Below are 24,731 nucleotides of genomic sequence, written 5' to 3'. Positions count from 1 at the left end.
CCTGTGTCATATTTTTTCTCAATTTCCTTTAAAAAAAATAACTTGTCTTTCATTTGCTTTCTGTTTATCCTTCTAAAAAAATCTTTTCCAACTGCCTTTCCAATGCCAAGTGCTTTAAACAACCTGTTCAGCCTGTTTCCTCGTCTCTAGACTGTAGATATTATTACCTCAAATATAAAGTTACTAGGGAACCAAAGGAAACAATGCATTTAAAAAATTTAGCACCTGACAACAGCAAGGGAATAATTGGTGGAGAAGCCAAAGAAGGGCCAGACTGCAGGCTGAGAATGCAAAAGGAAATAGATTCCTGCCCTGAAAGATATGCTGTGTCACGGGACAGGGCAATATGTAGACAGAAAGTAACAAGAAAACATGCAGCATATTATTAGAGATGCCACACAGATGAGAAAAGTCTTTCCATTCAAGACACATTTAAGTTGGATGTTTCACAAAAGCAGAGAATGTGGACTGTAGCACCTGAAGTTGTTTCCTGTCTACTTTCGCCAGGACAAATCAGTGAATGACCTGGTACAGGCTGAAAAAGTTTGAGGTTCACATCAGTGTAAATCGTACTGAATTAGAATATCACACGTCGTGACTGTTAAATGCAGCTGTTCTTCATATGCTCATATATTGAGACTGAAGGTAAGGCAGGAGGAAAACTGATACACAATGGCAGCCAATCCTTCCTGCAGAACAGAAGCCAGTTGGCTGCCTCACCCTGAAACGGACCCAGTCATTTACCACAGGGGACTCATCACCACAGAGAACTGCTTCAGTTTGCAAGAAAATGCATGAGTGACCACCAACAGCAAGTGGTCCTGTCTTTCCATTTCCCTTTTGTCTTCCTACATGCAAAAATAATTTAACAGGTGCCAGTGAGTATGAGACATGACTGTCATCTAGTTTCAGGGAAGGAAAAAAATCATAAACGTATCTCTTCCACATACAATGTTATAAAAGAATATCCACAGGAAAGGTATTCTTATAAAAATCTTTTTGTTCTGATCTCTCATTGTAATTATTTGTTTTGAAGTAATTTTAATTTATTTTGAAATCACAAATATATATATAGTCTGTTATTATCAAAGACAGAAATGGGTTTAAAAGGTTAAGAACATGAGTAACAATACATTTAAGTCACAAAGTGTGTCAGTTTTCTCTAGTTGTGTACAAAATTACCACAAACGTGGCTGCTTAAAATAGCACATCTTTATTTTCTCAGTTTCCATGGGTCAGGAGTCCAGGTGCAGCTTAGCTGGTCCTCTATTCATGGTCTCACCAGGCTACAATCAAGGTGTCTGCAGAGCTGCCTTCTCATGTGGAGGCTTCACTGGGGAAGAATTTGCTTCCAACCTCATTCAGGTTGTTGTCTGAATTCAACACCTGCAGCTGTACGAGTGAGGGTCCAGCTTTCTGCAAGCTGCTGGCTGGAGGTGACCACAGATCGTGACGGCCCACAGGCCCTGGAAGCCTCCTGCACATCCTTTCCACAGGGGCTTCTCTAAACGGCCACAGTTTTCATCAGGTTCACAAGGGGAGTCTATAGCTCCAGTCAGCTATGACAGAGGCTTATGTGAAGTAATATAATCACAAGGATACCAGCCCATTATGTTTGCTGTGTTCTACTGGTTAGAAGCTCATCACAGACCCCCCTACACTCAAGGAGAGGGGACTTCACAAAGGCACGAACATCAAAGGTTGGGAAATACTAGGGATCACCTTAGGGCCCACCTTCCACATTAAGTTATCTGAGTAACTTATAAAAAACACATGTGTATCCCTTACCTCAATTATAAAAATAAAGGATCAAAAAAAAAATTGATAGGCTGGACTTCCATAAAATTAAAAATGTCTGCTCTGTGACAATCTCAAAAGAATAAGAAGAAAAGCCGTAGACTAGAATATTCATAGAAGACTATTATCTAAAATAGACAAAACTCTTAAAATGTAATGACAGTGTGTTTAAAAAATGGGCCAAAGAACTTAAGACACCTCACCAAACATATTACAGATGTAAAATAAGCATATAAAAAGATGTTCCACATTATATGCAGTCAGGGAAACGCAAACTAAAAGAACAAAATACAACTGCACATCTATTATAATGGTGAAAATCCAGAACACTGACGACAGCAGATGCTAGCGATGATATGGAGTAACAGGAACGCTCATCCATTGCTCTCGGGAGCATAAAATGGTACAGCCACTTTGGAAGACTGTTTGGCAGCTTCTTACAAAACTGAACACACACCTACAATCCAATCCATCAATCACACTTCTTGGTCTTTCCCCAAAGGAGCTGAAAACTGAAGACCACACAAAAACTTGCATGTGGATGTTTATAGCAGCTTTATCCATAATTGCCAAGACTTGGAATTAGCCAAGATGCCCTTCAGTAGGCATGGATATATAAACTGTGGCACATCTAGACAATGGAATATTCAGCACTAAGCAAAATGTGAGGCATCAAGAGTCTGAATTGCATATTTCTAAGTGAAAGAAGCCACTCTGAGAATGCTACATACTGTATGACTCCAACTATATGGCATGCTGGCAAGGGCAAACCTATGGAGACAACTGAGACATCACTGGTTGTAGGGGCTGGGGGTGGGGAAGGGATGAAGACGCAGAGCACAGAGGATCATCAGGGTAGTGAAAATACTCTATATGATACTGTAATGATGGAAACCTGTCCTTATACATTTGTCCAAATCCACAGACTGTACAACACCAAGAAGGAACCTTCATGTAAATTATGTATTTGGATAATTATGTTAGTACAGGCTCATCAATTAATACAAATACACCACCTAATGCGGGGATGTTGATAATGGCGGAGGCTATGCACGTGGGGGCAGAGGTATATGGAAAACCTCTCTACCTTCCCCTCAATTTTGGTGTGAACCTTCAGCTGCTCTACGAAAATAATGTTTTTTTTACAAATTAAAGGATTGATCAAGACAGAAAACAATACCTCAAGTCTCCATTTCACTGTGATCCTGTAAAAATGTTAAGCTCTTGAAATCATCTATTCTCACGACAAAAAGCTTTTAAATGTAGTGAAATCTAAAGACAACATTTAAAAAATTAGGTCTCCTGATTATGTTTACATGTTTACAAACTTCACATTGCAAAATCAACACTTTCATGAACTTTTTTTTTTTCTAATTTGTTTCTGGAGACTAAAATAAAAATCATATAGAATAAACAAAAATAGAATCATAGCCTTTTATATGGAATAGAGCCAACTGCTGAAAATTAAATCTTAACCTGCAGCCAACATCGATATTTGAATGTCAGGGACTAAGCTGAGAAAGGAGTAAGTCAACAGTACACTGAATAGTTGCAAATTAATATTTTTAAAAGTTCTTTAAACATAATTTGAGTTCTATATAAAAATTATATATTTAGAACCAAATTTTTTTAAAGTCTCTAGTATAAAAAGTTAGTGAATATTCTACTTATTTATGTATTAAATGTATTAAACCTTTACTGACACGTTCATATAGAAAGATAGATATCAGACATTATTCTAGGTGTTGGGAAAAGCATTAGTTGTCTATTGATGATACTTAACAAAATTACCCCAAAACTCAGCAGCTTAAACCAAAAACCATGCACTAACAGTCTGCCAGGATGAGGACCCAGAAGCGCTGTAGCTGGTGGTTCTGGCTCTGGGTCCCCCACGGGGTTGCCTTCAAGACCGCGGCTAGGACTTGCTCTCTGAAGGCTTCACTGAGGTTTCAGGATCTCCTACAAAGACCACTCACGTGGCTACTGGCTGGCGGCATCAGTTCCTCACTCTGTAGGCCCCTCCACAGGGCTACTCATCACACGGCACCTGGCTTTTCCTAGAGGAAGCCACTCAAGAGGGGGCAAGCAAGCAATCAAGCCAGAAGCAGCAGTATCACAGCCTCCTCTCAGGAGCTGCTTTCCATCCTCTCTGCTGCATCATATCCGCCCAGAGACCAACCGCGGTGCAACGTGGGAGTGAACTACACACGGGTGCGAATCACGGGGAAGCCAGCTCCCACAGTAAAACAGACATAGATGAGCCACATCGGAATACATATTTTTATCTTACTAGGTGGGTTATTTCTGATAGTAACCAGTAATCACCTGGTGCCAAGCAGGATGAACCAAGTGAGTGAGCAAGCTGGGGGATGCTGGCTTGTGTCCAGTCAGTTGGCGGCATCGCCCTGCTCTCAGGATGTGCGCGTGCTCGCCTCTCCGCCCCCGTATTCCTTCACCCGGACCCCTTTCCTGACCTGCGCAATAGCGCCCGCTCTTCAGGTATCACTTCAACTTCCACCGCCTCCCTAACTGTGTTCATTCCACACGCCCCCCCCCCCCCCAAACTAAGAGTTGTCACTTTCTCTTCTGAATTCCCTCCTCGGATGTTTTTAATTTCTCTAGCACGAACCACAGCTGTTTTCCTGCATTGTCGCTGCTAATGTCAATACTTCTTTCTACTGATACCGTTTCACTATTTGGAGAGCAATGGCAGTATCTTACTATGCGTCCAGCATAGCAGGTGTTCTAGCAATTATTTAAAAAAAAAAAAATAGTGAATTACTCTGAAGGGAATATATTAGCACTGTCAAAAAAGAACTAAAAAACAGGGAAGAGCCTAAAAGATTGGAATACACAAAGGGATACCTGGGAAAGAGAAAAATAGATTTTTAGGTTGGAAGCAGGGCAGACAGATCATTATAGAAATATGCTTTAGATGACAACTGTATCCACAATATTGACCTATCCTGCATGCCTTTCCCCAGCTACTGTAGCAAAGGAAATGCTCCACATAATTGGGGACATTTTTGGTCCCACTCTTAATTTTAGCATTCTTCACACAACGTGGGTTACAGCATCTCATGATATCTTAAGTTTCTATTCACTTCCACTTTATTTAAAGTATAGACATCCAAATCAGAAAACCGTTCCACCTCCGTTACATTATCCATTCCTGAATCCTGCTTGTCATACAGTATGCTTTGTCACCGTTTATGACAATACATCAATACATCCAGGATCTGTTTTTCATTCCAGTGATGTTTAACCAAATCATATTAAAGAGTAAACATGAACTGAGTTCTACATCTGCTTCCGCCACTTGACCTTAGTCCATGTCATTTCAAAGTCACTATCATTTCCTTCAGCATGTCAGCCCTGTCACAATGCCTGTACTTTTCCACTGGATGATCTGAAGTTATTTGTTTTCAGAATGAAAGCAGATATCTATTCATGTATATAGACTAATATAAATTAATACATCATTCAAAAATTGTATCTACTCAATATCTTATATTGAATAGAAGTAACATCAATTAGTAAAGAAAACGAATTGAAATACTGACCCACTAATTACATATCTTCCAAACACCTTACAGGGATTTATAAGGCCCTAAATAATCCAAACTGATTATTTCCTGACTTCAGTTCTGCCTCCTCCCAGCACCCTGGCTTCCTTTCCATTTCCCACTTAGTCTCAGTTTTGTCCAACCCCAGACTTCTGCTCATGTTACTTCCTTTCCGTAGAATGATATCACCAAATTTTCACAGGTTGGACTGGTCATATCACTGACTCCTGGTTTAAATAAATTCTCCAAGAGACCTTCTACAAATTCAGTTTCTGAATAGGAGCCCAACTAAATTACTCTCTGTCATAGCACTCATCATGTGTAATTGTATTATAATATAAAATGTAAATTTTTATTTGTTCACCTGTTTATTGATCTCCTGCCAGATTAAATTTTGAGTTCCCAGGGCAGTAGTCGTGGTTTTTTAATTTGCCAACTTAGAACTAGGCATAATACAGTGCCTGGCACATGGACGGCATTCAGAAATATCTTTGAATGAATGAATGAACATCTCATCAATCGAACCCAATCTTTTACTATTAATCCTTTATAAAATTTCACTCCATGTTGTTGCTTTTCCTGAGAAAATATTTTAATTCAGTCTTACAGGTTTTTGTGTTACTATTCACCCAAATGATCAGCCTGCCTGAAGCACATTTCAGGAAACGAAGTCAAGCCATGCCCGGGATGGGACTCATCATGGTCACCTGCAGTGGACGTGCAGGGCAGTAACACACCGTCATCGGTCTAGCGTGGCAGAGAGCCGCCACGCGGAAATAAAGCAATTTCCTGAAACGGAAAAGCAAACAGCACTAAGAATATGTCTCTTTTAAAGAAATGAGAGTGAAACTGCCAGCTAAACATCTATTCCAATAGACAACTGTACTGCAGAATGCTGGAGAAATGTCTTGTTTTTATTAAACCATATGGGAAAGGCTGAAGAGAACTGCATTTGGTTGGGAAGTTGCTCAGCTACACAGCAAGAGTGATGGGACTCGGCTAAGTGGCCTCACTTTTCGCTCCTCTCATTTTCACTGTTTCCCGCTCCACCATCACACCCCCAGCACAGAAACTCTCCTTTACATTGTCCTCAGAGGCCTATGCTTGTGATCATTTGCCCGCACACACGCACAGCTGTTGTTGTGCGTTCACAGAGGAAACCATTGGTTATTCCTTTTTCTTTCCCCCAATACAATTTAAACTTCTAGGGAAAAGGTGATTAGATCTCGTCAAATGCCTTAACAACTCAGTTGCAGAATTTTTTGATTATATCAATATTAGTAAAAAAGTTATAATTTGAGGCTATATCTATATAAAGTTCTTATGAATATAGGAAAAAAATCCAGGCATTCTGGCATCATTGATTTTTTTTAAAAACGAGCTCTGGAAAAATACATACATAAGTACATACACATGGGACTTCCCTGGTGGCGCAGTGGTTAAGAATCTGCCTGCCAGTGCAGGGGACACGGGTTTGAGCCCTGGTCTGGGAAGATCCCACATGTCTCAGAGCAACTAAGCCCGTGAGCCACAACTGAGCCCACGTGCTGCAACTACTGAAGCCCTGTGGGTCTAGAGCCCATGCTCCACAACAAGAGAAGCCACCATACTGAGAAGCCCTCACACTGCAACGAAGAGTAGCCCCCACTTACTGCAACTAGAGAAAGCCCACGCACAAAAAATGAAGACACAATGCGACCAACAAATAAATAAATTTATAAAAATAAATACATACATACATAAATTTCTGGTCTGATAAACTTTGTTTCAGTGTAATAATTCTACTCTTTATTTTCTTCAACCAGAGATAAAGCAGAAATCAGACTAGTTATAACAACTGATTACTTTTATGACCTGTCTGCTAGGTTCAGAATTAAGTATCTGCTATTTAGAGCTCACGAACACAAATAACAAAAAGTGATGGTGTGTAAAAACCAGAAGAGCATTTCATTTTAATCTTGTATAAATATGTAATACTTGGAATAAAGCTGGATATAAATGCAATTACAACAAGGAAAATATAGCTGAGAGAACCGTGGGAATTCAAGGATTTATTTTAAATTTTAATAAATATTGGTTCCTGTTTATGTCACACTTGTGTTTAAAAATAATGTTAACATATCTATATTATTAACAGACTCTTTTCTTTGTTCCTCTGATGATCCAGGGAACGTGAAGCCTGACCTTCCCAAGTTGAGCATATTAACAGATGAACTGTGCAGTCCTCATGTTCCAAATGCAAGAAGGAACTCTGCATCTTGCATCAATGTTTACATAACCAGGCCTAGACAGAGGGACCCATCACGCTGACCGTCTCAGATATTCCTTAGTCCTGGCACACAAAATAAGATGAGTAGATACCATTGCAGACACCCCTCCCAGTCACAGGCAGAATGTGATTTATGGGATGTGAATCACTCTCCCAGAGCGACTAATGTGAGAAGCCAAAGGAAGCCAAATTCCGCTCCAGGGTCTCCACTAAAAGCTGGCTCACAGGTTGATCTCTAATTATTCACCTGATGCTTTGTGTGATGCCTGTCCAAGTGGTCTGCAGGGACATTTTAGGGCTTTTCTACTGGATGTTTAAAACTTACATTTTCCTACACAAGAAAAGAATAATCCCAAACCACATTGGTGCTTATAAGTTTAACTTGTAATTGTGGTGACCTGGTATTCTTCAAAGAAAGCGCATTGACACTCTTAGCATTACACTGTGGAAAAAGCACTGAGTCTGAAGTCAGTAAACTAGAATTCCTATTTTAGCTCCTAAACAAGGTGTCTGGCCACAGACAAGTCACATCACTTCTCTGAATTTCAGCTTTATCTCTAAAATGGTAGAACTAAAGTATAACCATATTTTATGCAAAGAAGTTTAATATCACTTGGATAGAGATAACCTAAACAGTTGTATTATTTACCCTAAACAATCCCTAAAATAATAAAACAAATCATGTAGCTAATAAAACAACAAAGATAACATGGAATAAAGAAACACACCATCCAAAAGAAGTTACAAAAAGGGGGGGGGGGGGAATCAGCCAATACCAGGTGAGACTGATTTTAAAAAAGAGCAAGATGGTGAATTTAAACCCAACCATAAAAATAACCACAGTCTAAACTTGCTATTTAAAACAGAGACTGTGAAATTGGACAAAAGGCAACACCCAACTTTAGGCTGCCTATAAGAAGCTCACACTAAATATAAAGATACAAGTAATATAAAATTAAAAATAGGGAAAAAGATATCAGACAATGTAAAGAGAGAAAAGAATACACCAGGAACAAAGAGGGTCATGTCATGATGATAAAACAGTCATAAGGAAACATTCACCAAGAGTACATAACCCTAACCCTTTATCCAACTGATAAAAGACCGTGAAAATGCATGAAGATGAAACTAATAGAACCACAAAGGAAACAGACACACTCAAATTATAGTCAAATATTTAAACAATCCTCTCTCAATAATTAATAGAAAAAGTACAGAGAAAATCAGGAAATATATAAAAGACTTGAACAACATTATTAACCAACTTGACCTAAGTGACATTTATAGTACCTTGCAACAAACATAGCACAATACACATTATCTCAAATGCACGTCTATTTAGAGAATTCTACAAAATCCAGAAATCTCTTAAAACTCTAAGTTTAGCAAAGTTCACAAGATTAATAAATAGAAATAAATTATATTTCTATGTCCCTAGGAACTAACAATACTACTCAAAGCAATCTACAGATTCAGTGCAACCCCTATCAAAATACCAAGGGCATTTTTCACAGATATAGAATAAATAATTTAAAAATTTGTATGGAAACACAAAAGACCCCAAATAGCCAAAACAATCTTGAGAAAGAATAAGAGAGCTGGAGGAGTCATGCTCCCTGACTTTACACTATACTACAAAGCTACAGAAATCAAAACAGTATGGCTTTGGCACAAAAGCTGTTCATTTAATTTGTGCATCTGAATAGAGAGCCCAGAAATAAACCCACACACTTATGACATAGAAATTAAACATAAAAACAATATCATTTATAATGACATCAAACATATGTAATACTTGGGGATAAAACTGACACAGATGTCATTAGTTATCAAGGAAGAAGCAGGAAGAGCAAGTGCAAAGGCCCTGAGGCAGAAGCATAGTCAGCCTTGAGGAGGTAACTGGAGCTGAGTGGACAGAGGGACACAGGCTGCAAAAGGAGTCTAGGAGGCAGGAATGGACCATATGTTGAGGGCCTTTGAGGTCTTAGGAAGGACTTAGATTCATTCTTAGTAATTGTTTTTCTAAGTGACCTAGGGTCCCTTTGCAAAAAATTGTAGCATTTTTTGGCTGATAATAATTTTCTCCAGATTCTAGGTGTTAACATCCTCCTAAGGGTCTCCTAGACTACGTATTCATAAGGACTTTATTTTGCTTCTTCCCCATCTCCAGCTCCACTCCCAACCCCAATCCTTCAGCTCTATGTGTACACATACTCTTGTATTTATGTCGAGGATGGCTCCTGACAGCTGTACTGCATTCAGACCATAAGTGCAGCTGTTTCTGATAAGCTCCTTGCTGTGTGGAAAGAATCTGTTCCCTACAATTTTGATTTGAGAACATAGCATGAATCCTAACTGCAATGTTAGCAGTTAAAAGACTTTGAACGAGTTACTTAATTTCCCTACATCCCATCTTCACCATGTGTCAAGGCAGAGAATGCGACAAATAGCTTCCCTTGTTGTCATGGAGATGAAAGGACGGTGAGGCACAGATGCTGACATGAGCTTCAGGATAATGAACAACAGATCAACATCAATGGATGCCGCTGTTAGGAATATACTCAGAATATTAGTAATGTACTGACCGACATTGTTTTAAATTTTAATTTGACATTCTTTAACTTTCCTCTGAATCTTAAAAAATTCTGTTTTTATTTGTATTATTTTTATGGAAGAATCACTTTTTCATGTGTTATGTCCTACTTGAATTAAATCCCTTAAGAACACATGTATATAATATGTTTAGTATGAATTTTGCATTTTATCTCCCTCGTTTGTATTTATAATAATACTTGTAAATATACAAGCTCCAGCACATCCCTGCATTTGCAATATCATAATAACAAATAAGATAAATAATACTTTCCTAATATTACCTAATACCAGTCCAAATGGAAATTTTCCAACTGATCCAATGGGTCTGTTAAAAGTGGCTGTGAATTGTTTAGCTATGAAAAAAACCCTTCAAATATTAATAGCATCAAGTTATGGATATGGGATTTGGGAACTGGAGCGATCTTGCTTTCATTTCTAATGCAGTTTTAGCCAATCACACATTCTCCATTTGTTTGGAAAAGTGAATAAGAGTTAACTTTAGAATAATTTTGCAACCCTTTGTTAGAAACAAGAGACTCTAACCATTCGTTCCATGGGTCTCATGTGAGCATGTGCATCACGGAAGAGACTAAACACACAGGTTGCCGGGCCCCTCCCAGCCCTTGTGGTTCTGTGGGGAGGCGGGGGAACAGGAAACACGTACTTCTAACAAGTCCCCAGGTAATTCGGATGCTACCACTCAGGGGCCACACTTGGAGAACTACTGCACTGGATTATGTTTTCACAACCTTTATGCCTATTTTCAACGATCCCAGTTTATGTACCTGGTCACCTAACCTGGTCAAATATTTAAATTCCTTATTTAAGAACTAATTTTTGAGGACCTCCTGTGTGCAAGCCGGATGCCATGTTAACACTAGAAGCAAGAATTGTGGGTCATGAGATGTTTTCCAACATTTCTCTGACGCACTGAGAATGCACCGAGCACAAAAGGTCCACATGAAAGCAGCCCTTTATCCACAGGTGGACAACATTCTGGGGGCACAAGGACGAACCACACTCTCAGCAAATCAGTCTGGCCAGGGCCGCTCTGCGTGCACACACACACCTTCTACTGAGCTACTCGATCTTTAGGGAGCAATCTGGATGGCCTGGGATTTCACTGCTTCCTGATGTAGTGATGAGAAGCACAGCTACTCCGTTGTGAAGGGGAAATTTGAAAGGTCAAAGTAAGTTTTATTCACCCCCAGGCCCAGGGCACCTAATGAGCTTGCTCAGAAGAGGGCCTTGGGGAGAATTTATGTGCCTTGGGCAATGCTTCCCTCCAAGCAGATGCAGATCAGCCCATCTTTGTTTACAAAAGGCTCTGAGACTCAGCCACAGGCTGTAGCTTGTGAGGAGGCAGAGGGCGGAGCCAGGGCAGAGGGGTCCCTGTCGCCCTCCCCAGCCCCCTTCACACACCCGCGTGCTTCCTCCAACACACCTGGTGTCGCCCCCCCTCCTCCCGTAACTGGACACTGATTAATTCTTGCCGTCGCCCATCAGGCTTCACGCCACAGGCCTGACTCTGCCTCCCTCTCTGCAGATGACCCTGTTCATCCAGCACACTCGTCTCAGCCCAGGTTGTCAGAGGAAGCTGGGGCTGCCTGGAGAAAGGATCTGATCACAAATATGGTAATTAGAAAAGGGGAGTAGAGGCGGCTAAATACATGGAGGACATAAAGCCAGGGTGGAACACAGGGTTATTCAGGGAACGAGTAACAGAAGACCTTGCGTACACATTGATGGACAAATGCTTTTAAACCCGGGCTTGCTACTCAGTAAAGCTCTGGAATCTAAATGACCTCCTATGTACGTCACCTCGCACTACAACAAACTACCCCAAATCTTAGTGGGATCAGGGGGTAAACAGCAGCCGTTTGTTAATCCCCATGTGCCCAGGTGGCAGTGGAGGTTCTGCTGATCTGGGTGAGGCTTGCCTGCTGAGCTGCTCACATGTCTGTAGAAGCCGGCTTGTTGGCAGGAAGCTCGCAGATGGAGGCTGGCCTGGGCTGGGATGAATGAGGTCTCCTGCAGGTTCCCTCCAAAACCCCATCAGGGAACCTTCTTGTGGTGATCCCAGATAAAAGAGAGCTCAGAAATGCAAGCATCTAATGTGCTACTGTCCCACTGGCTAGCAAGTGATCTGAGGCCAGACTCACTGTGGGAGGGCTCAAAGGAAAGGTCCGGATACAGGACCAGAGTTGCACTCAATCTACCACATCTGATTTTTGTTGTTGCTTTTGTTTTAAATGCAGAAACCTTGGAAATTTTAAAAGGTACAAAAGTCACATTTCAGTGCCTAGAGAAAAAGATATCCTGCTATATGTCTTCCTTTTTTTTCCCCCTGTGGTTATATGCAATTCCATTTACAGAACAGGAATCATATGATCAGCATCCTTTTTCCAGTTATTATATTGTGCACATTTTTACAAATTTGTACTCTTAAGCTCCATGAGTTTTTTAAGCCTGCATAATAGCCTGACTTGCTGTTATGCTATATTACTTTAAACATTTTCAAATTTTGAAAGCTTTATTATGTTCAATATTGCTTCTTAAGAATTAATCTGAGAAGAGTTGATTTAACTGAAAGAGTCAATTATTCTTAAGTTTCCCAATGCCTATTACAAAAATGCTTTCCAACATGTTTGTTCTACTTCCATGACCAATCATGAATGCACTGTGCCCTCTGCAACCTGAGTATTTTCTTGTTTTATTAAGTATTGGTAATAAGAATAGTAACTGCACCTACCTGTAGGGCCATAGTTAGGATTCAAATAGTTAATCCACATGAAGTCACAGAAGAGTTAGATGACCACTTTGGTAGTGAAATTATTACTCCTACTATTGTACTTTGAATGTATTTGATTATTCATGATTAAGTTTAATTTCTAATTTTTTAATCTTCTTTTGTGAATCATCTCTTCATTTCCCCTTCTCCTCTCCTGTTTTTCAATCTTGATACTTTCTGTCATCTGCTTTATTTCTTTGCTTCTCCTACCACTTTCTATTTTATATTAAAAGAAAACCAAATTTAAACTTCTCTCACAAAATTCTTTCAGGAATTGCACTATATGAAACAAATGAAATTCCTAGTGTCCATGTTGCCAGGTTTCCACAATAACACCCAGTAAAATAGTCAGAGAGAAACCAGGATCTGAGGACAAAGACAAGCCTGGAAACGGCCGCAATACTTTTAACTGTGTCCATGTTCTCGTTTCCCCTCAATAACTGGAATTTCTCTTTTCCCTCAATTTCCAACAATGAAATGTGCCCAGGCCGATGGGAAGATGCTCTCCCCCAGGACTTGCTCTCAGCTTTCTACGTTTTGTGCTCCTGTGCTGGCTCCGTCAGGAATTGGGTGGTTTCTCCTGGATTGATGAGAAGCAATGATTGTTTCCTCCATCAAGAAGTGACACAACACACTAGAGTTACTGCGTGTGCGGAAGATAAATGCCTTCTCTCCTCACTGTGTTTTATTGGTAACAATTAAGTTGATATAAAAGTATATCAGTGCTGCCTCTGTGTGCATTTCACACTCAAGCATTCATAATTGCTCCCCTCGTGTAATAGCCTAGATGTTAATTTTAGATAGCTGAAATGGCAAGTCCTAGATGTTTAAATCATTGAGTCATTTTTAATTAATGTCTATTTGTTTTCATTTGGAAGCTCTTCTGAAATAATCAATAGTGGAAGTTGAAAGTACAGGCCACAGCAATAGTTATAGGAGTTTCATATGGGCTATAAATTATTTGTGGAATCTAATTTTTTGGTAAAAAATAGTCTGTTAAATTGGTCTCTGGTTAAATTGGTCTGTTAAATTAGTCTTCGCATAGACAACTAAAGTTACAGTTTCACTTGAGTTTTTTGTGAAAGTAATGGACAGAGGAAATTTAAGAAAGTCACATAAAAGGGAAATGTATCACCGAAGCGTCTGAAGTTCCACCTGAGGTCAGTGGTCATTCATTAAAGTGAGACCTGTCAGGAGGGCCCAGGGCTTTTCTTCACCCATAATGAGCTGCTCGGTTACAGACACGTAAAACATTGGATTTAACCAAGAAGAGGTACTGCCCAGTGACTGCAATGGAATTAGACAGGACAAGGGAGTTGAGAGTGTACAAGAGCAGAACTGTGACAAAGGACGATGGAAATGAACAAGAGGAGAGGACTGAGAGCAGGAGGAGAGTGTGGACAGAGAGAGGACACTGAGCTCCCCGGAGAGGAGACGTCTGGGTGGGGTGTCGTGATGGAGTGAAGGGACCTGAAGGAGCAGCTGGGGACAGAAAGAGAGGTGGTCAGGGAGATGTGAGACACAGCAGAGTCCTTGGTAATAACGAAATCCAGGGTGTTATCTGGGGTTGAGATAAGATGAAAACAAGGTATTTCTAAGACAGGAAGACAGAATTCTGGATGAAACACCTACAAAGATGGTAAAATCACCATGAAAAAAATGTCCCATTCAGTGGTTGGGGAGAAAATCATTGAGCCAAGTGCTAAAATGCTCAATAAATTAGGGGAGTCAGAAACCTGTAAACAAACACAGTGTGTTGCAAGTCAGAGGCAAGCATTTTAAAAGGGCTGGCAGCGTGGAGATTTGAACAGTTCCATCAAGGCAAAAAATACGATTTCACAAACTCAAAAGGAAACTCCTTTTCCAGGTATCTGAAGGCCCTTGAGCAGATGTGTACCCTGCCAAAGTAAATATAAAATACCCTTTCTGAGATTAGAAAAAAGAAAATCTTATTACCTTTTCTTAACAAAACTAGAGGTTGAAACTAAACTCTAAAGCTTCAACAAAACTAAAGAGTGAAAAGTTGAAAAATGATCCCAAGTATTGGTTTGCGGAATACAGTGTGGCAAGAAATGGGGTGGGGGTCGGGGGGCGGGGAGAAGGCAGGACAGAAACAAGCTTTCTGTGACATTGGCTCTATGGGGAAATGGTCTCCTGGCTAACTCTGTGGTCCAGCCAGTCAACTGCAGAATCAGTGATGCCCACCTGCTCACCGTGCACGCGCTCGCTCCCATCACAGAGAAACCTTCCCCCCCAGACACCAAGAACTCAGAACTGTGCAAATACCATACTGTCCCGTGAGGAAACAGACACCTGACAATTTGAAAAAGCGCTTAACGTTTTTATAAGTAAAAAGTTTTAGTAAGATCACATTGAAAAATTCATTTTTGAGAAAAACACTGGTGACATCTATTAGGGGCATAGTCAGCTAAGAAACAGAATAATTATTCTTGATACCTATTCATATCATTTAATCCATTTCTTAGCTGAAGCTGCCTCTTTTAAAAAAGCTTTAACGTTATAAATTTTCATCGGGTTGTAACTGATTTATAGTGTTGTGTTAGTTTCAGGTGTGAAAAAGGCTTTCATTTTTGAATGAAGTGGCTGCCTAAGGGATTCCAGGATCTTCAGTACGGGCACTTGGAATCCCGCTAGCACCTGCCTTCTGCCCCTCCCGCACAGAGAGGAGTAGTATCTTTTTTTTTTTTTTTTTTTTAACTTTTATTGGAGTATAGCTGATTTACAATGTTGTGTTAGTTTCTGCTGTACAGCAAAGTGAGTCAGTTATAAGTATACATATATCCACTCTTTTTTAGATAATTTTCCCATATAGGTCATTACAGGGTGTTGAGTAGAGGTCCCTGTGCTGCACAGCAGGTTCTTATTAGTCATCTATTTTATGTGCAGTAGTGTGTATATGTCAAAGAGGAGCGGGATCTTGCTGATGGTGAGACGGTGTGTCTTATGCTTGGGTCGAGAGAGATGCTCTAACAAGGAGAGTGAAGTAGGAAAAGGAGAAATTTTATAGTCCTGCACACTGGTGCGTGGTCTGTCCAGGCTGCAATAATACCACAGACTAGCTGACTTATGTGCAAGAGAAATGTCTTTCTCCCAGTTCTGCAGGCTGGGGGTGTCCGCGTGGTCAGAGTCTAGCAAAGGCCCTCTTCCAGGTTACAGACTATTTCTTCATCAGCGTCCTCACAGGGTGAAGGAGCAAGGGAGCTCTGCTGGCCCTCTTTATAGGGGCACGAATCCCCTTCATGAGGGTGCCACCCTCAGGACCTAATCACCTCCCAAAAGCCCCACAGCCTAATACCATCACCTTGAGGATTAAGTTTCAACATATGGATTTTGGAACAGAATAAACAACCACCACCACAAAAACCTAAAAGAGAACGAAATTCTCAGAAGTAATTAAATTACGATTGAAAATCTAATTCTTACATTACTGAGAGACAAACTGCTGTTTATATGATGTTCGTTATTATTTAACGTTGATAGCTCCCTGAGAAATTTGCCTCTTCTTCTGGTTAAATGATTAAATAAATCATGCTTTTCTGAGTTACCAATATTTATAACATCATCAAGAATTATTTAGCAGAGTTCACTTCCTTTCTAGATGGGAAATTTTAAAACTGGCGAATTCATGCCACGTCATCTATATCAAGATGGGATTGCTTTGCTAAAACCTGACTGATAGGAAAATCTGCTTTCCAGTTCTTTCGATTCCAAGAAATGGCCCCCATTGGGAATGGTAAAAATATCACACGGTTAGGTGTCACTGAAAGACTGGGAGAACAGATATTCTTTGACAAAAATATAAGCAAAGGGGTACTGTGATTAGAGACAAAACTAACAGCACATAGAACAATATGTCAGAATGACCCTTGCACAAAGAAAAATATACACCTACATTATCAAGTGATAGCTGAAAAGAAAAGCTAAAAAGGTTCACAGGTAGTTGAGATAGGAAGTGAAGAACCCAATATCAAGAAAAATATCACTATATCAATGATTTCTTTTTTTAGCAAAACCGTATCTTCAAAGGAAATCTTTGATGGCAATCAGTTGAAATGAATACAAATGCCCTGATGGATGGTGGGAAGGGGTAGTGGTGGGTAGAGGAACTGGATTTCTCCATACTGGACTTTCCCCTTATCATTCTAAGGTTGCCCCCAAAACAATTCCAGTTTTTAAACAGTATTAAATGATAAGGGTAATAAATGGAATAATTAATATAGACTGTTCACCACAAACAACCCTGAGAAAAAATACAAGGTGGGAAACTCATCTTCAAGGTCCTTCCACATCGATTTCCATATTCTTTTCTCTTGTTCTTCCACCACTCCCATCTGCAATGGTGCATTCAGGCTGCCCACGTCCACCAGTAAACCCCGCAAACATCTGCTGACTCCACAAACAGGTATTATGGAGGAGAAAGGAAGCAAAATATAAAATCAGACACTATAGAATCACTTCCTTTGACCGGAGGCCAATCCCACTACTATTCACTGCCCTCTCTTACCTCCCTAGGAGGGGAGGATACCCTCTAACACCCGTGAAGGTACTATAAACTCTCATATGCTGTTGGTGGAAGTGCAAAGTGGTACAATCACTTAGGGAAACTGTTAGTATCTACTAAGGCAGAAGAAGCATAACCTCTGACCCGGAAACTCCACTCTTAGAGGGGCGGGGTGTGTGTGTCTCATAAAGGAATGCAAGGATACAGTCATAAGAGACCTATTCAAGAATGTTGTTATATGCACTGATCATAACAGACCCCCCAGTAAGATGCAAAATGTCCATGGACAGTAGCATGGGTAACCATATGGTCATGTATTCATACAATGGGACACTCTCCAGCAATGAGAACAGGCAAACTATAGCTACTCACAATAACAAGGTGAATCACACAAACGCAATTCTGAATGAAGGAAGCCAGATGCCCAGTCCACCCCAAGATAAGGCAAAACTGATCTATGGCATTAGAAGTCAAGATACTAGTTACTGAGTCTCTGCACTGAAAGGGCTCCCAGTGTATTTCCAGTGCCCTAGCAATGGCTTGTTTCTTCATGTGACAGTTGATCACTCGAATTTTGTTTGTTAAAATTCACTGCACTGTACATTGATGATTTTTGCACTTTTCTGTATGCATGTTATACTTCAATAACATTTTCCCTAAAAGGGAAAGAAATCAATTTAATTCACCACATTAACAAAACAATGGAGAAAACAATATTCACATTGATGCAGAAAAACAATAAAGAAAAATAATATTCACATTGATGCAAGAAAAGCAATCCACAAAACTCAGCTTTCACTAATGAAAACTTTCTTAGCCGACTTGGAATAAAAGGGAACTTCATGAATCTGATAGAGCGTATCTGTAAGAATCTTCCAGCAAACCTCACATTTCATTATGAAATACTGAAAGCTTTCCCTTGAGATCAGAAATAAAACCGGGATGCCTGCTATCACCAATTCTCTCTGACATTTCACTGGAAGGCCTATGTAATGCATTAAGGCAAACTTAGGAAATGAAGAAATAAAACTGCCATTATTCACAGATGACTGATGCATATAGAAAATCCAAATGAATACAGAGATAAGCTATCATAATGAACATGTGAGTTTAGCACCATCATTGAATACAAGGAGAATACAGCAAAAATCACTTTTATTTATAGATATACACAAAAGTAGAAAATAAAATATAGAAATACATAAAACTGAATACCTCAAAATTAGGCATTGATCCACATTACACAGCAACTCAAGAGCTCTAGGTAGAACGTTTCAAACCACTGTTTTAAGAAATTAGAAAGCACTGAAGAAATTCTCTACTGAAAGACTATCAGGACTTCCTAAGAAGTAAACTTTGGAGGCCAGGTTCTTATTTTATTAGTGGTGACCAATGCATTGTGGACTCTTTTTCCTAATGTCATTTAGAAGTAGAATGATTCTTTGCCATATAGTTCCACATTGCAGTTAATAAAATATAGTCTCCATTTTTTCATTTTTGTCACCAAATGATTTCTTGGCCTCACACACAATGCTAAACTTTCCATTTTAGGAAGGATTAAAAGATGATGTCATAAAGAGAACTATTCAAACCAATGGGTCTCAGACTCCAAAGTGAATTTGAGAATTTCAACAAGGTTTGTGATTGCACATCATCTTTGGAGCTTTTGGAGGAACTGGGACTCATCTGGCCAGTCCTCTGACTGGTTAGGAACATCCAGCCCTCATTTACACTCCCTCTTGATCAATGATTTTCCCTTGAACTTCATCATTTAATCATGCATTTATTCAACACATACTCTGTGTGCTTATCTGTGATAGGCACTGTTTTAGAAACTAAAGATACAATGGAGAATCCCTTCTCTCTGTCCCTCCCTTTCAACATGTTCTTTTTTCCTCTCACATATATTTCAATTACCATAAAAGGCTATGTGGTCACGTGGCAGTGTTGTTTAGCTAATGACATTCCTCATCAGTTTCTATGTTTTGCTTAAGATCAAATAAGATATTCCAATTTAGGTTTTTAAAGAGCTGAAGGAATTATCAAAAAGACATGAAGAAACTCATCCTAAAAAATTAAAGTTGTGATAGTGATAATTGTGATAATCAACTTTAATGGATTATTTGGTATACAAACAGCTCACGCAGCTCTATGTCAAGAAAACAAACAACCCAATAAAAAATGGGCAGAAGATCTAAATAGACATTTTTCCAAAGACGACATACAGATGGCCAAAAAGTACATGAAAAGATGTTCAAAAATCGCTAACTATTAGAGAAATGCAAACCAAAACTACAATGAGGTATCATCTCACACTGGTCAGAACGCCCATCATCAAAAAATCTACAAACAGTAAATGCTGGAGAGGGTGTGGAGAAAAAGGAACCCTCCTACACTGTCGGTGGGAGTGTAAATTGGCACAACCGCTATGCAGAACAATATAAAGGTTCCTTCAAAAACTAAAGACAGAACTACCATATGACCCCCAACAATCCCACTCGTAGGCAGATATCTAGAGAAAACCATGGTTCAAAAAGATACATGCATCCCAATGTTCACAGAAGCACTGTTTACAATAGCCAAGACATGGAAGCAAGCTAAATGTCCATCAACATGGGAACGGATAAAGAAGATGTGGTACATATACACAATGGAATATAACTCAGCCATAAAAAAGAATGAAATAATGCCATTTGCAGCAACCTGGATGGACCTAGAGATTATCATACTAAATGAAGTAAGTCAGACAAAGACAAGTATATGATATCACTCACATGTGGAATTTAGTTAAAAAATGACACAAATGAACCTATTTACAAAACAGAAACAGACTAACAGACATAGAAAACAAATTTATGGTTACCAAAGGTGAAATGTTGGGGAGGGGGCAATAAATCAGGAGCTTGGGATGAACACACACACACTACTATATATGAGATAACAAACAAGGACCTACTGTACAGCATAGGGAACTCTGCTCAATATTCTGTGATAACCTATACGAGAAAAGAATCTGAAAGAGAATACATGTATATGTACAACTGAATCACTTGCTGTGCACCTGAAACTAACACAACGTTGTAAATCAACTCTATTTCAGTAAAATAAAAATATTAAAAAATGAATTATTTTGTAGCAAACCACAAACAATCATGACATACATTATGACTGGTTACTATAGATCACACTACATCTTAGATACAGAAGTTTTCCAAGATGAAATTTTCTTATTCTGAACATTATTGATTATCAAAAAATAATTTGATCAGACCTGTAGTTTTTATTTTAAAACAATGAATTTGAAAGCATTACAAAGTAATGAATTGGGGACCTATCATAGACCAAGTTTCAGGTTATGGTATTGAATAATTAAATTAAAAAAATGTCTTCCCATATGTAATACCATTCCTATATACAGAAGATAATGCTTTGACACATGGTTTAAAATATATCTCAGTCTCCCTTAAATTTCCTTTAGATATTTACATACAAACTTTACACACATAAAAAAGGGGGAAAAGCTAATATCTTGGAAATAACATTTCTTCTGTTTTCCTGACTTTAGATAAAACTTTTTCCTAGTTTTGTTTCTATCATGGCCATTCTGATGTCTTGCTGGTATATTGTAGGGCTGCTATCACCACAGAGGCTATTGATTTTTTTTTTCCTTCAAAATATCTGTCCATGTTTTTGCTGCTGTTTTACTATTTTACTACATACTAAAATTCTCTATTGATTCTAAAGTAAAAAAATGTGTAATTCCTTATTTCTGAGATATGATATGTAATAAACTCTGGATAATATTAAAATAGCATAATAATATAGACTGTAACTGATGAACTTGGAAATCTACAGTGTACATATGATTCAGGATCTCTGAGGAGGAAGATGATAGTATTTCACTGTCCCTAAGTAAGCTCTAGAATATTCGCTTGAAATCACCAAGAGTTCTGAAAAGTTAAGCAACCTGTGCATATTTATCTCTTTATAATATTTCTAATAAAAACTCACCATCTGCTTCAAATGGTCCCCAACAATGCCTGAATGAGCCTTAAAGATTTGAAGAAATGCTTAAATTTTTAAAAACTTAGTGTTCTAAAAGGGTAAAATAAATTGACAGAGGAAGGAATTGAGCCAATGAGAAGAAACAAAAACAAATAAAAAGGTGTGCAAGTATTTGCATAACTTGTGACTAAGTTGGGCAAAGAAGGCAGACGTGGTACTATGACTGCATGTGCTAACTGGCCACACCTGGTCAGAGAAGTGATCCAGAGTATATGCATTTGATCTGGGATCTCCCAGTGAGGTGGGGATAAAATGAGGACAAAAAGGTATTCCTGGAATAAGGAATAGCTTCTTCAAAAGCTGTTTGCCAAAATAAGCACTCAGTGAATAATATGTTGAAATAATTCCAGTCTGTTTGAAGAGAACAGAGAGGAAGTAGAAAGCAAGATAAAAATGCAGGTATAGGTAGGATCCAAATACTGATTCTCCTAGAGGCTGTGTCAATGTTTTACTTCTTCTGAGACCAATGGGAATCATAGAAGGGTTTCAGTTGGGTGGTTGATGTGACCATTGACTAACAAATCCTGATTCAAACAATAAACTCTATGAGGAAAAAAAAGAGATGATTGGAGAAGTTTAAATACTTATTGAATACTCAACATTGTTGAGAAATTATTGTTATTATCTCAATTGTGACAATGAAACTGCAGGGATGATTTTTAAAAGATTCTTTACCTTTTATAGGTATATAGAAATATTCAGAGATGAAACGGTATGGTGACTAGAATGTTTTCAAAGTCATCCAGGAGGCAGTGGGGGCGGGGGTGGGGGGGGGCAAGTACAGATAAATTTAAGATTGGCCATGAGTTCATTATCATTAAAGCTAGACTAGGATGTTGATGGAGATTAAGGTAAGTGAAAGGGATGAAGGGCCATGTAGAGTTAAGAAGGTCAGCAACTGATGATTCAGGGCATATGGAGGCTACTGGGAGATGGAAGCATCAAGGCTGACACCTAGGCTTCCAGGCTGACTAGGACAGTCATGCCATTCACTGCTATGGGAAACCACATTAAAATCAGGTTTTTTGGTGGGTTTAAGAAAAGGATGGGGCCCAAGGGCACCATTCTCTGTCTAGATAAGTTGTGAATTTGAGATGTCTTTGAGATCTCAAAGAGAAGATGCTGAATACATACTTGGAAAGTGTGTCTGGAGCTCACAGAAAAGTCTGGACAGGACTTAAGAGTCTAGCAGACAAATACATATCAATATATGTACTGGAGCCCCACTGATGGAGGGAAGAGCCAGGCAAAGACTCAGAGAAACATCCTTCAGTTGAATTATCCAGGGCAGTGGGGTGGGGGAAACAAATGAGTCAATTTGCAAATAACAGAGAAATATCATTTAATCCAACAAGCTTGCCTTTTCCATGAAATCTTCTTCCCCAAGTTTCTGGAAAGGACTATGACTGACCAACTTGGATTTCATATGTGATCTTTCTCTGATGGTATCAATGATTATGAAAATCAGTGATTATGAAAACCAGCCAAGAGCAAACTAGAAAACAGCTACTAAAAACTCAAGTTTTATATACATATACAACATTGTTTTCCTAAAATCTTTACCTGTTATGAAACATGTCCAATAGTTTTTGAAATTGACCAATGTAGAACAGAGAAGGAAAAAAGTAAATAACGGTAAAATTAAACTCACTGCATTGAACTAGTATTTTATGCTTGTCAACAAAATTTTTAAATTAGTATTTCATTCAAAGGTCACAGCTATGTTTTTGATAGATAAATCAAAGTTATTTATATTTTATAGATGAAGAAATCCAGACATACAATTCTACAAGATTGGCTTATTAAATAAGGTCATATTTCCAATTAGGCAATAAGCCAGAATTTGTAGCAAAAACCTTGCTTGTGCCTCATTTGGCTCTTTTTCTAAGATAATTAATTCAGAGAGTCCATCTGTAGTGGGTTCAACAGTGTCCCCCGAAGTTCATTTCTACTCACAACATCTGAATATGACCTTGGAAATAGGGTCTTTGCAAATTTAATTAGTTAAGGATTGAAATTGGATCATACTGAGTTAGGGTGGGTTCTAAATCCAATGACAACATCCTTAGAAGAGGAGAAAAGGATGCACAGAGGCATAGGGAAGAAGTACTGTGGAGACGGTGGTGGAGATTGCAGTGACGTGTCCACATTCAAGACACTCAAGGATTTGCTACAACCACCAGAAGCAAGGAGAAAAGCATGGGACGGTTTCTCCCCAAGAGTCCTTAGAAGACACCAACACTGCCAACACCTTGATTTCACACTTCCAGCCTCCAGAACTGCAAATAAAGACATTTCTCCTGCTTTAAACCAAGCAGTTTGTGGTATTTTGTTACAGCAGCCCTAGGAAGCTAGTCTACCATCACTTACAGAAAAGAATTTTTATTTACTAATAAAACCCATTTTCTTCATGAAGCCAAATGCCCTCCGATTCCAGTGTCTCTTGAAGTATGTTATGCAGATTTTTCTATGGCGAATCTGGAATTGTGGCAAAGCAGAACCACTGACAGTGTTTAGATTAATTCACTTCTTTCTATTTGTAGTTGCAAATGAAATTGGCTTACATTATGACTGACTTTATTTGAACTATAGAGGTTCCTTCTAAATTTCTCTCCAGACCTCAATTTATCTTCTTATATTTTTATTCAAATGTTCTTCCATTTAAAAAATTAATTGAATTACAATCTCATTAAGGGTGAAAACTCATGTCTGTATGCATTTAGTTGATTACCTGGTGGATGGAACAACTGAAATACCACTCACTGCCTCTTTACCAAACCAGCTCCCAGAAGTGACTGATATTGTTCCACTTATCTCAAACTTTCTGAACCTTACATAACGAAGCCATGAAGAGAAACTTCTCCAGGGCTAAGGAAGAGAAAATCAACAATACCTTATTTGAGTGTTTAAATACTGTGAATGCAGCGCAACTTGGTGTCAGACCATATCACCCCACTTCCTAAATGTTTTCTTTTTCAGAAAAAGCTTGTCCATCTTGTCAATCATATAGCTATTACATTGTATAGAATGGAATGTATTCCTGACAATCTTTTCATCTTCTCACCTCGTCTCACCAATTTCACCCATCCCTTTTTATTCAAAATCATATCAAAATTACTTTTTTCT

This window comes from Hippopotamus amphibius, chromosome 16, assembly GCF_030028045.1.
Source record: "Hippopotamus amphibius kiboko isolate mHipAmp2 chromosome 16, mHipAmp2.hap2, whole genome shotgun sequence".
NCBI lineage: Eukaryota > Metazoa > Chordata > Mammalia > Artiodactyla > Hippopotamidae > Hippopotamus > Hippopotamus amphibius.
The sequence above is the reverse complement of the archived record's forward strand: the minus strand, read 5'-3'. Positions refer to the sequence as shown.